Source organism: Bombina bombina, chromosome 5 (assembly GCF_027579735.1).
Source record: "Bombina bombina isolate aBomBom1 chromosome 5, aBomBom1.pri, whole genome shotgun sequence".
Taxonomy (NCBI): domain Eukaryota; kingdom Metazoa; phylum Chordata; class Amphibia; order Anura; family Bombinatoridae; genus Bombina; species Bombina bombina.
Window position 1 is genome coordinate 15,559,377 of NC_069503.1, and position 15,292 is coordinate 15,574,668.

Consider the following 15,292-nt stretch of genomic DNA (forward strand, 5'->3'; position numbering starts at 1 on the left):
TCCGCTCAACGGCTATCTCCACAATGAGATTTTCATGCCGACCACCGTTGAGGGGAAGGAGCCATAACGTATGAGGCGGTGTGGTCTGGTACAGCGTATCAGACAGAGGCAGAGCACAGGCTGAAGTCCCACTCGCACAGTTCAGCCTGTGCGATTAAAGCCTCTATAGGAAAGAGCTGGGAGCGACTAGTGCAGTGCTGCACAATAGATCACTGACTGACAGGCATAGGGCTCTCTACCGCACATGCGGATGAGAAAAAAAAACACAATAATTGTTTTTTCTTTTATCTTTTTTTAAAAAAAGCCTGGATATCAATTTTTGGGGGTAAAAATAAAATATAACTTTTTAAATAGGGGGCTATTTGAAAAATTATATTTAATTCAGCAAAAAGTTTTTTTCCTTTTCTGCCTGCTTGGGGGTTCACATGAGGGAGTGCACAAATGGAGGAGCCTCCACTGTATCTATTTATCTATCCTCTATCTATATGTATGTGTCTGTCTATCTATCTATCTATCTATCTATCTATAGACTATCCATATCTATCTATCAATCCATTTATCTATTTATCTATATGTCTATCAATATTTATCTATTCATCCATCTATCCATTTATCTATCTATATCTGTCTGTCTGACTTTCTCTATCTTTCTGTCTATTATGCACAAGAAAATTTAATTTATAATATTTAACCTCTCTTACACACCCAATGTCACCTCTGTACTATACATCACTTTACCCTCTTACACACCTCATGTCACCTCTGTCCTATACATCACTTTACCCTCTTACACACCCCATGTCACCTCTGTCCTATACTTCACTTTACCCTCTTACACACCCCATGTAACCTCTGTTACCCTCTTACACTGAGGGCACCACAGCCTGCAGAACCTTTCTCCCAAAAGCTGCTTCTGCCGAAGTAAAAATGTAAAATTTGTAAAATTTTGCAAAAGTATGTAAGGAGGAACAGGTGGCCACCTTACAAATCTGCTCCATAGAAGCCTCATTCTTAAAGGCCCAACAAGAGGCCACAGCTCTAGTCGAGTGAGCCGTAATCCTCTGAGGAGGCTTGTGTCCCGCTGTCTCATAAGCCAGACGGATCATACTCCTCAACCAAAAAGATAGAGAAGTTGCAGAGACCCTCTGTCCCCTGTGCCTTCCAGAGTACACAACGAATAAAGACGACATCTGTCTGAACTCCTTCGTGGCTTGAAGATAAAACTTCAAGGCCCAAACCACATCGAGATTATGAAGAAACCTCTCCTTCGAAGAGGAAGGGTTAGAACACAAAGAAGGAACCACTATTTCCTGGTTAATGTTACAACTCGACACTACCTTGGGAAGGAATCCCAAAACAGTTCACAGAACGGCTTTGTCAGCATGAAAAACTACGTAAGGAGGCTCAAATTTTAAGGCCACCAACTCAGAGACTCTGCGTGCCTATGAAATAGCCAATACCAACAGGACCTTCCATGAGAGAATCTTAATGTCCAGGGCATGCATAGGTTCAAACAGAGCCCTCTACAAAACCTTAAGAACCAAGTTTAAGCTCCAGGGAGGAGCCAGATTCCTGAAGACCAGTCTAATCCTAACCAGAGCCTGAACAAAGGACTGAAAGTCAGGAAGCTCCACAAGCTTCTTATGCAACAGTACCGATAAAGTCAAGATCTGTCCCCTTAGGGAATTGGGGTCAAGACCCGTATCCAGACCATCCTGGAGAAAGGCCAAAATCATGGATACCTTGTGCCATGGGTATCCTTATTCCTCACACTAGGACAAGTAGGTCCTCCACACCTTGTGGTAGATACGTCTAGTGACCGGCTTCCTGGCCTGGATGAGAGTGTCGATCACTCTCTCCGAAAAACCTCTTTTGGCTAAGACTAGGCATTCAATCTCCACACAGTCATCCTCAGAGAATCGAGATTTTGATGTAGAAAAGGACCTTGAACTACCAGATCCTTGCGAAAGGTAACTTCCACGGCGGATATGATGACATTGCCACTAGATCTGCAAACCACATCCTCAGCAGCCATGACAGAGCAATCAGAATAGCTAAAGCTTGCTCCTGCTTGATGTGGGCCACTACTCAAGGTAGAAGAGGCAATGGTGAAAATATGTAGATTAGGTTAAAGTCCCAGGGTACCACCAAGGTGTCTATCAGTTCCACCTGGGGATCCCTTGATCTCAACCTTTATCTGGGTAGCTTGCAATTGAGTCTGGACGCCATGAGATCTATTTCCGGCATCCTCCATCTGCTGCAGATCTCCGCAAATGTCTTGGGCTGGAGAGACCATTCCCCTGAATGAAACATCTGTCTGCTCAGAAAATCCGCTTCCCAGTTGTCCACACCCTAGTTGTGGATCGCTGAGAGTGAACAATTATGAGTCTCTGCCCATTCCAAAATCCGAGATACTTCCCTCATTGCTAGGGAGCTTCTCGTCCCCCCCTGGTGGTTTATGTAAGCCACCGAGGTAATGTTGTCCGATTGGAATCTGATGAATTGGGATTACCCTAGAGGGGGCCAAGCCTTCAGAACATTGAATATTGCTTGAAGTTCCAGAATATTTATAGGTAGACTTGATTCCTCTCGAGTCCATCTGCCTTGTGACTTTCTGGCACCCCAAACAGCTCCCCATCCTGATAGACTCGCATCCGTGGTTACAATATCCCAGGAGGGTCTCAGGAAGGAAGTCCCCTGAGACAACTGGCCCCATCGGGTCCACCAAGACAGGGCCTCCCTCATTGGTCTGTCCAGAGATATCTGTTGGGACAAATCAGAATGACTAGACAGTTGGACACAAACTTGCACAGTCTCTGGTCTGTCAGAAATATCTTCATTGCAGAAGAATCTTGTATCGTACCCAGGAACTCCACCCTGTTTCTAGGGACCAATGAACTCTTTTCTTCATTCGTCTTCCACCCGTGGGACCGAAGTAGAAGGAGGATAGCTCTTGAATGATCCTCCGCCAGACTGTAGGATGGAGCCTGGACCAGGAAATCATCCAGATACGGAGCCACTGCAATCCCTCTGGCTCGTGCTACTCCGAGAAGAGCTCCCAGAATGTAAAGACTCTTGGAGCCATCGCCAGACCAAATGGATGGGCCACAAACTGGAAGTGCTGGTCCAGGAAGGTGAACCTTAGAAACTTGAAGTACTCCTTGTGGATTGGAACATGAAGGTCCAAGGACGGGTTGGGGGCCGTCTCTTCATGCCGACTTTGACTCAGCAGGCCTCTTCTTCTGCTTGTACTTATTCCAAGAGTTTACTTGCTTCTAAGATCCCTTGGACTGCTCGGATTTTGAGGAAGGCTGTTGGCGCTGAGACTTGTCCGCACAAAAGGGACGAAAAGTAGATCCCTTAGGTTTGGCTTTCTTATCCTGAGGTAAGAAGGCACCCTTTCCACCCGTGACTGAAGATATAATAGAATCCAGGCCCGAGCCAAACAAAACCTTCCCCTTGAATGGTAGGGAAAGCAAGTGAGACTTAGATGTCATGTCAGCAGACCACAATTTTAGCCACAGAGCCCTGCGAGTTAAAATAGAAAACCCTGACGTCTTGGCATTCAGGCAAATAATCTGCATTTTAGCATCACAAATGTACGAATGTGCTGGTTGGGAAACGAACCCTGTCAGTTGGAACATCTTCCGCAAAATTGACTTTTTATCTATTGGTTCCTTAATAGAGGAGCTATCCTCAAGCGGAATGGTCGTTCTCTTAGCTAGTGTGGAGATAGCACCATCCACCTTAGGGACAGTTCAAGCTGCGTGTCCGGAATGGGGAAAAGCTTCTTAATAGAAGATGAGGGAGAAAAGGGTGAACCCAGTTTCTCCCATTCATTCTTAGTAATGTTCGCCATTTTGATAGGAACTGGGAAGGCCTGGGGCACTACCCTGTCCTTGTAAACCCTATCCAGTTTAGGGATTGAAGGTTCCTTTGGGAGTTTCGGAGCAAGCAGTTCCTTCAGCAGGAAATGAAAATGCTCCATCTTAAATTTTAAATCTGGTTCCTCCGCGGACGGAGGCCTAGAAGTAGCTGATTCCGACCCAGAAGCGACATCCTCCTATAAGTCAGAGTTGTCCTCCTCAGGGGATAATCTGTCTGAGATATCCAGCGAAGTCAAAGACCCATGAGACAGATAGTAGTGCCGTACCTTTCCCTTGCGCTTAGTAGGACAAGGCATCACAATTATGGCCGCAGAAACCGCCATCTGCAACTGATCGGAGAAGTCTGGAGACCAAAGGGCCCCTCCCACGGGAGGATTAGTAGTGTCCTGGGGAACTGCTTGTGTAAGCAGAGATGCTTGTAGGGAATGCACCTCGCAAGGCGGAGAACCCTCAGAGGTGGATGGCTCAGTCGTACTAAATACTTTATTCTTTTTTGAAGTAGTAAAATTGTCATAACATGTGGAACAGAGCTGTAACAGTGGTTCCCCTGGAACCTCCTCACAGTATACACAGTTAGTAGGTTTAGATAAAGAAGGAGTATCCTCCAACATATCAGAGTCCTCCATAGCTTGCGCATTGATTGATTATTGATTAAATGGCACATTTATATCCCAATGGCTGGGGCACTCACCACCTCCTATGACCCAGACTACAAGAAACAGCTTTTGTCTCCTCCGAACCCAAGTCGAGAAAGAGGAAGTTACTAAGGCCACATGAAGTGCCACGCAGGACCACCCCTGCACTGAGCGAGAGACGAGCCAAAAAAGGCCGCCTCAATCTCTCTCTAACTGTTCCACACTGACAGAGCCTCATCTCACACAAGTGCAGCAAAAAACACAATAAACATTATTATGTATATTAAAATCCCCCATGTTCCATAACCCCCTTCTGAGGGTATTACCCTAGATTCTATACAGATAAAAGGAGTCACACTATGACCCTGTCTTCTTGCGTTATTACATATATATATATATATATATATATATATATATATATATATATAATGAAACAATGTTACCAGAATCAACACCGTCGAACAGGAACATGGCCCTTCAAGGGTTAGTAGCGTCGCTCCTGACATGGACTTGAGAGAATAAAAGCAGGCAGTGAAACTCGTCAACGCTGATTGCTTAAGGAGCTGTTAACATGAGTCGTAATGGTTTTGCAGAAGAACTCCCCCTGCATCTCCAGACTCTTTCACCCATGCTATCACTGAGAGGCTGACAGGACTACTTAAAACTCCAGTCCCATTGCAAAGAGTACTACCCTCCATTAGAGAGACTACTCCGAATCTTCCAACCCTTCTCTGCCAACCTCCTGTGACGAAAGGCAAAGAATGACTGGGGGATGAGGGAAGTGGGGGAGGTATTTAAGACTTTGGCTGGGGTGTCTTTGCCTCCTCCTGGTGGCCAGGTTCTTATTTCCCACAAGTGATGAATGAAGCAGTGGACTCTCCTCCCCTTTAGATGGAAACATACATAAATACACACACACATACAAAAATTATTTGCACATATAAACACATACATACATTCACGCACGCACAAACACATATACATACATAAACGCACATATACACACATACACACACACACATACACACATATATACATATATACACACACATAAAACATTCACACATACACACGCACATATACATATGTACACACATACATAAATATACATACATACATAAATACAGAAACACATACACACATAAATACAAACATACATACATACACACACACATACATGCACATATACATAAATACACATACATATACACACACACACACACACACACACAAACATAAATACACATATACATACATAAATACAAAAACACATACACACATACATACAAACATACATGCACAAACATACATACATACTCGTACACACATATACATACAGTGGATATAAAAAGTCTACACACCCCTGTTAAAATGTCATGTTTCTTTGATATAAAAAAATGAGACAAAGATAAATCATTTCAGAACTTTTTCCACCTTTAATTTGACCTATAAACTGTACAACTCAATTGCAAAACAAACTAAAATCTTTTGGGTGGAGGGAAAGTAGAAATAAAAAACTAAAATAATATGGTTGCACAAGTGTGCACACCCTTAAACGAATACTTTGTTGAAGCACCTTTTGATTTTATTACAGCACTCAGTCTTTTTGAGTATGAGTTTCTCAGCATGGCACATCTTGACTTGGCAAGATTTGCCCACTCTTCTTTACAAAAACACTCCAAATCTGTCAGATTGTGAGGGCATCTCTTGTGCACAGTCCACTTAAGATCACCCCACAGATTTTCGATTGGATTCAGGTCTGGGCTCTGATTGGGCCATTCCAAAACTTTAATCTTCTTCTGGTGAAGCCATTCCTTTGTTGATTTGGATGTATGCTTTGGGGCGTTGTCATGCTGAAAGACGAAGTTCCTCTTCATGTTCAGCTTACTAGCAGATGCCTGAAGGTTTTGTGCCAATATTGTCATTTATTTGGAACTGTTCATAATTCCCTCTACCTTGACTAAGGCCCCAGTTCCAGCTGAAGAAAAACAGATCCAAAGCATGATGCTGCCACCAAAATGCTTCACTGTGGGTATGGTGTTCTTTTGGTTATATGCAGTGTTGTTTTTGCGCCGAACATATCTTTTGGAATTATGGCGAATAAGTTTAATCTTGGTTTCATCAAACCAGAACACCTTTTGCAACATGCTTTTTGGAGACTTCAGATGTGTTTTTGCAAAATTTAGCTGGGCTTGGATGTTCTTTTTTCGCAAGCAAAGGCTTCCGTCTTGCCACTCTACCCCATAGCCCAGACATATGAAGAATACAGGCGATTGTTGTCACATGCACCACACAGCCAGTACTTGCCAGATATTCCTGCAGCTCCTTTAATGGTGCTGTAGGCCTCTTGGTATCCTCCCAGACCAGTTTTCTTCTCGTCTTTTCATCAATTTTGGAGGGACGTCCAGTTCTTGGTAATGTCATTGTTGTGCCATACGTTCTCCACTTGATGATAACTGTCTTCACTGTGTTCCATGGTATATCTAATGCCTTGGAAATTCCTTTGTACCCTTCTCCTGACTGATACCTTTTAACAATGAGATCCCTCTGATGCTTTGGAAGCTCTCTGCGAACCATGGCTTTTGCTGTAGTATGCGACTAACAAAATGTCAGGAAAGACTGACTAGAACAGCTTGAACTTTATTTGGGGTTAATCAGAGGCACTTTAAATGATGGCAGGTGTGTGCTGACTCCTATTTAGCATGATTTTGAATGTGATTGCTCAATTCTAAACACAGCTACATCCCCAGTTATCCCCACTTATGCAACCATATTATTTTATTTTATTTTTATTTCCCTTTACCTAGAAGTTTCAGTTTGTTTTTCAATCAAGTTGTACAGTTTATAGATCACATTAAAGGTGGAAAAAGTTCTGAAATTATTTATCCTTTGTCTCATTTTTTTACATCACAGAAACCTGACATTTGGGTGTGTAGACTTTTTATATATACTGTACATAAATACATAAACACACATATACACACACACATACAGTATATATATATATATATATATATATATATACACAGATACACATATTCCCATTCTGTGCACACACACAAAGATACGTACATACACATACATAAATAAATGAGCACACAAACACATGCAAATATGCATGCATATCTACACATGCACAAATGCCAATATAAACACACAAATAACCACAGCCTCTCATTCATATATGTGCCCATTGTTTTTGCTCACTCCTGTAACTCTGGATTGTAAGTTTTTTTTATTTCTGACTATTGTTACAGATCATGGATCTCTCAGCAAGCAAGACAACAATAGAAATGCCGGCACTAGGGCTCCCATTCTCCCTAGGGATGCTGTATGACTGCCGGGATGAAGAACTTATACCAGGTAATAGGTTGATAGGAAATAATAGATTAGTACAATGCAGCACATCAGCCTATAACATCTCTTAATGACAATGATCTATGCACGCACCTCCAGGCTATAACATCTCTTAATGACAATGATCTATGCACGCACCTCCCAGGCTATAACATCTCTTAATGACAATGATCTATGCACGCACCTCCCAGGCCTATAACATCTCTTAATGACAATGATCTATGCACGCACCTCCAGGCCCTATAACATCTCTTAATGACAATGATCTATGCACGCACCTCCCAGGCCTATCTCTCTTAATGACAATGATCTATGCACGCACCTCCCAGGCCTATAACATCTCTTAATGACAATGATCTATGCACGCACCTCCCAGGCCTATAACATCTCTTAATGACAATGATCTATGCACGCACCTCCCAGGCCTATAACATCTCTTAATGACAATGATCTATGCACGCACCTCCCAGGCCTATAACATCTCTTAATGACAATGATCTATGCACGCACCTCCCAGGCCTATAACATCTCTTAATGGACAATGATCTATGCACGCACCTCCCAGGCCTATAACATCTCTTAATGACAATGATCTATGCACGCACCTCCCAGGCCTATAACATCTCTTAATGACAATGATCTATGCACGCACCTCCCAGGCCTATAACATCTCTTAATGACAATGATCTATGTCACGCACCTCCCAGACTATAGCATCTCTTAATGACAATGATCTATGCACGCACCTCCCAGGTCCTAAAACATCTGCTTAATGACAATGATCTATGCACGCACCTCCCAGGCCTATACATCTCTTAATGACAATGATCTATGCACGCACCTCCCAGGTCTATAACATCTCTTAATGACAATGATCTATGCACGCACCTCCCAGGCCTATAACATCTCTTAATGACAATGATCTATGCACGCACCTCCCAGGACTATAACATCTCTTAATGACAATGATCTATGCACGCACCTCCCAGGCCTATAACATCTCTTAATGACAATGATCTATGCACGCACCTCCCAGACCTACAACATCTCTTAATGACAATGATCTATGCACGCATCTCCCAGACCTATAGCATCTCTCTAATGACACTGATCTATGCACGCACCTCCCAGAGCCTATAACATCTCTTAATGACAATGATCTATGCACGCACCTCCCAGAGCCTATAACATCTCTTAATGACAATGATCTATGCACACACCCTCCCAGGCCTATAACATCTCTTAATGACAATGATCTAATGCACGCACTCTCAGACCTAAAACATCTCTTAATGGACAATGATCTATGCACGCATCTCCAGACCTTTAACATCTTCTTAATGACAATGAATCTATGCACGCACCCTCCCAGCCCTATAACATCTCTTAATGACAATGATCTATGCACACACTCCCAGGACCCTATAACATCTCTTAATGACAATGATCTATGCACGCACCTCCCAGGCCTAAAACATCTCTTAAGACAATGATCTATGCACGCACCTCCCAGGCCTATAACATCTCTTAATGACAATGATCTATGCACGCACCTCCCAGACCAAATAGCCTCTCTTAATGACAATGATCTATGCACGCACCTCCCCAGGCCTATAACATCTCTTATTGACAATGATCTATGCACGCACCTCCCAGGCCTATAACATCTCTTAATGACAATGATCTATGCACGCATCCTCCCCAGGCCTATAACATCTCTTAATGACAATGATCTATGCACGCACCTCCCAGGTCTATAACATCTCTTAATGACAATGATCTATGCACCGATCCTCCGAGACCTATAACATCTCTTAATGACAATGATCTAGGCACGCATCTCCCAGGCCCTATAACATCTCATAATGACAATGATCTATGCACGCACCTCCCAGGTCTATAACATCTCTTAATGACACTGATCTATGCACGCACCTCCCATGTCTATAACACTCTGTTAATGACAATGATCTATGCACGCACCTCCCAGGCCTATAACATCTCTTAATGACAATGATCTATGCACGCACCTCTCAGACCTACAACATCTCTTAGATGACAATGATCTATGCACGCATCTCCCAGACCTATAGCATCTCTTAATGACAATGATCTATACACGCACCTCTCAGACCTACAACATCTCTTAATGACAATGATCTATGCATGCACCTCCCAGGCCTATAAAATATCTTAATGACAATGATTTATGCACGCAACTTCTCAGGCCTAAACATCTCTTAATGACAATGATCTATACACGGCACCTCTCAGGCCTATAACATCTCTTAATGACAATGATCTATGCACGCACCTCCCAGGTCTATAACATCTGTTAATGACAATGATCTATGCACGCACCTCCCAGGCCTATAGCATCTCTTAATGACAATGATCTATGCATGCACCTCCCAGTTCTATAGCATCTCTTAATAACAATGATCTATGCATGCACCTCCCAGGCCTATAGCATCTCTTAATGACAATGATCTATGCACGCACCTCCCAGGGCCTAGAACATCTCTTAATGACAATGATCTATGCACGCACCTCCCAGACCTACACATCTCTTAATGACAATGATCTATGCACGCACCTCCCAGGCCTATAACATCTCTTAATGACAATGATCTATGCACGCACCTCCCAGGTCTATAACATCTCTTAATGACAATGATCTATGCACGCACCTCCCAGGTCTATAACATCTCTTAATGACAATGATCTATGCACGCACCTCCCAGGCCTAAAACATCTCTTAATGACAATGATCTATGCACGCACCTCCCAGGCCTATAACATCTCTTAATGACAATGATCTATGCATGCACCTCCCAGGTCTATAACATCTCTTAATGACAATGATCTATGCACCCACCTCCCAGGCCTATAACATCTCTTAATGACAATGATCTATGCACGTACCTCCCAGGCCTATAACATCTCTTAATGACAACGATCTATGCATGCACCTCCCAGGCTTATAACATCTCTTAATGACAATGAACCTATGCACGCACCTCCCAGGCCTATAACATCTCTTAATGACAATGATCTATAGCACGCACCTCCCAGGCTTATAACATCTCTTAATGACAATGATCTATGCACGCACCTCCCAGGCATATAACATCTCTTAATGACAATGATCTATGCACGCATCCTCCCAGGCCTATAACATCTCTTAATGACAATGATCTATGCACGCACCTCCCAGGGCTATAACATCTCTTAATGACAATGATCTATGCACGCACCTCCCAGGCCTATAACATCTCTTAATGACCATGATCTATGCAAGCACCTCCCAGGTCCTTATAACATGCTCTTAATGACAATGATCTAGTGCACGCACCTCCCAGGCCTATAACATCTCTTAATGACAATGATCTATGCACGCACCTCCCAGGCCTATAACATCTCTTAATGACAATGATCTATGGCATGCACCTCCCAGGTCTATAAACATCTCTTAATGACAATGATCTATGCACGCACCTCCCAGGGTCTATAACATCTCTTATTGACAATGATCTATACACGCACCTCCCAGGTCTATAGACATCTCTTAATGACAATGATCTATGCACGCACCTCCCAGACCTATAGCATCTCTTAATGACAATGATCTATGCATTCACCTCCCAGGTCTATAACATCTCTTAATGACAATAATCTATGCACGCACCTCCCAGACCTATAACATCTCTTAATGACAATGAATCTATGCACGCACTCCCAGACCTATAGGCATCTCTTAAGGACAATGAATCTATGCACGCACCTCCCAGGTCTATAACATCAGTTAATGACAATGATCTATGCACGCACCTCCCAGGCCTATAACATCTCTTAATGACAATGATCTATGCATGCACCTCCCAGGTTTATAACATCTCTTAATGACAATGATCTATGCACGCACCTCCCAGGTCTATAGCATCTCTTAATGACAATGATCTATGCACTGCACCTTCCAGGCCTATAACATCTCTTAATGACAATTATCTATGCACGCACCTCCCAGACCTATAGCCTCTCTTAATGACAATGATCTATGCACGCACCTCCCAGGCCTATAACATCTCTTAATGACAATGATCTATGCACGCACCTCCCAGGCCTATAACATCTCTTAATGACAATGATCTATGCACGCACCTCCCAGGTCTATAACATCTCTTAATGACAATGATCTATACACGCACCTCCCAGGTCTATAGCATCTCTTAATGACAATGATCTATGCACGCACCTCCCAGGCCTATAACATCTCTTAATGACAATGATCTATGCACGCACCTCCCAGGCCTATAACATCTCTTAATGACAATGATCTATGCACGCACCTCCCAGGTCTATAACATCTCTTAATGACAATGATCTATGCACGCACCTCCCAGGCCTATAACATCTCTTAATGACAATGATCTATGCACGCACCTCCCAGGCCTATAACATCTCTTAATGACAATGATCTATGCACGCACCTCCCAGGCCTATAACATCTCTTAATGACAATGATTTGTGCACGCACCTCCCAGGTCTATAGCATCTCTTAATGACAATGATCTATGCACGCACCTCCCAGGCCTATAACATATCTTAATGACAATGATCTATGCACGCACCTCCCAGGCCTATAACATCTCTTAATGACAATGATCTATGCACGCACCTCCCAGGTCTATAGCATCTCTTAATGACAATGATCTATGCACGCACCTCCCAGGTCTATAACATCTCTTAATGACAATGATCTATGCACGCATCTCCCAGGTCTATAACATCTCTTAATGACAATGATCTATGCACGCACCTCCCAGACCTATAACATCTCTTAATGACAATAACCTATGCACGCACCTCCGAGACCTATAACATCTATTAACGACAATGATCTATGCACGCACCTCCCAGACCAATAGCATCTCTAAATGACAATGATCTATGCACGCACCTCCCAGTTCTATAACATCTCTTAATGACAATGATCTATGCACACACCTCCCAGGCCTATAATATCTTTTAATGACAATGATCTATGCACGCACCTCCAAGGTCTATAACATCTCTTAATGACAATGATCTATGCACGCACCTCCCAGGCTTATAACATCTCTTAATGACAATGATCTATGCACGCACCTCCCAGGCCTATAGCATCTCTTAATGACAATGATCTATGCATTCACCTCCCAGGCCTATAACATCTCTTAATGAGAATGATCTATGCACACACCTCCCAGGCCTATAACATCTCTTAATGACAATGATCTATGCACGCACCTCCCAGGCCTATAACATCTCTTAATGACAATGATCGATGCACGCACCTCCCAGGCCTATAACATCTCTTAATGACAATGATCTATGCACGCAACTCCCAGGTCTATAACATCTCTTAATGACAATGATCTATGCACACACCTTCCAGGCCTATAACATCTCTTAATGACAATGATCTATGCACGCACCTCCCAGGCCTATAACATCTCTTAATGACAATGATCTATGCACGCACCTCCCAGACCTATAGCATCTCTTAATGGCAATGATCTATGCACGCACCTCCCAGTTCTATAACATCTCTTAATGACAATGATCTATGCACACACCTCCCAGGCCTATAACATCTTTTAATGACAATGATCTATGCACGCACCTCCAAGGTCTATAACATCTCTTAATGACAATGATCTATGCACGCACCTCCCAGGCCTATAACATCTCTTAATGACAATGATCTATGCACGCACCTCCCAGGCCTATAGCATCTCTTAATGACAATGATCTATGCATGCACCTCCCAGGCCTATAACATCTCTTAATGAGAATGATCTATGCATGCACCTCCCAGGCCTATAACATCTCTTAATGACAATGATCTATGCACGCACCTCCCAGGCCTATAACATCTCTTAATGACAATGATCTATGCACGCACCTCCCAGGCCTATAACATCTCTTAATGACAATGATCTATGCACGCACCTCCCAGGTCTATAAAATCTCTTAATGACAATGATCTATGCACACACCTCCCAGGCCTATAACATCTCTTAATGACAATGATCTATGCACGCACCTCCCAGGCCTATAACGTCTCTTAATGACAATGATCTATGCACGCACCTCCCAGGCCTATAACATCTCTTAATGACAATGATCTATGCACGCACCTCCCAGGTCTATAACATCTCTTAATGACAATGATCTATGCACGCACCTCCAGGGTCTATAACATATCTTAATGAGAATGATCTATGCACGCACCTCCCAGGTCTATAACATCTGTTAATGACAATGATCTATGCACACACCTCCAGGCCTATAACATCTCTTAATGACAATGATCTATGCACGCACCTCCCAGACCTATAGCATCTCTTAATGACAATGATCTATGCACGCACCTCCCAGGCCTATAACATCTCTTAATGACAATGATCTATGCACACACCTCCCAGGCATATAACATCTCTTAATGACAATGATCTATGCACGCACCTCCCAGACCTATAGCATCTCTTAATGACAATGATCTATGCACGCACCTCCCAGGCCTATAACATCTCTTAATGACAATGATCTATGCACACACCTCCCAGGCATATAACATCTCTTAATGACAATGATCTATGCACGCACCTCCCAGGTCTATAACATCTCTTAATGACAATGATCTATGCACGCATCTCCCAGGCCTATAACATCTCTTAATTACAATGATCTATGCACACACCTCCCAGGCCTATAACATCTCTTAATGACAATGATCTATGCACGCACCTCCAGGCCTATAACATCTCTTAATGACAATGATCTATGCACGCACCTCCCAGGTCTATAACATCTCTTAATGACAATGATCTAAACACGCACCTCCCAGGCATATAACATCTCTTAATGACAATGATCTATGCACGCACCTCCCAGGCCTATAACATCTCTTAATGACAATGATCTATGCAAGCACCTCCCAGGTCTATAACATGTCTTAATGACAATGATCTGTGCACGCACCTCCCAGGCCTATAACATCTCTTAATGACAATGATCTATGCACGCACCTCCCAGACCTACAACATCTCTTAATGACAATGATCTTTACACGCACCTCCCAGGCCTATAACATCTCTTAATGACAATGATCTATGCACGCACCTCCCAGGCCTATAACATCTCTTAATGACAATGATCTATGCATGCACCTCCCAGGTCTATAACATCTCTTAATGACAATGATCTATGCACGCACCTCCCAGGTCTATAACCATCTCTTAATGACAATGATCTATACACGCACCTCCCAGGTCTATAACATCTCTTAATGACAATGATCTATGCACGCACCTCCCAGACCTATAGCATCTCTTAATGACAATGATCTATGCATTCACCTCCCAGGTC

The 15,292-nt window shown here is 43.0% G+C and overlaps 1 pseudogene; it reads left to right on the top strand.

Moving 5' to 3' along the window:
• The window catches only part of LOC128661235 (uncharacterized), a 60,140-nt pseudogene that overhangs the window by 10,051 nt on the left and 34,797 nt on the right, over nucleotides 1-15,292 (top strand).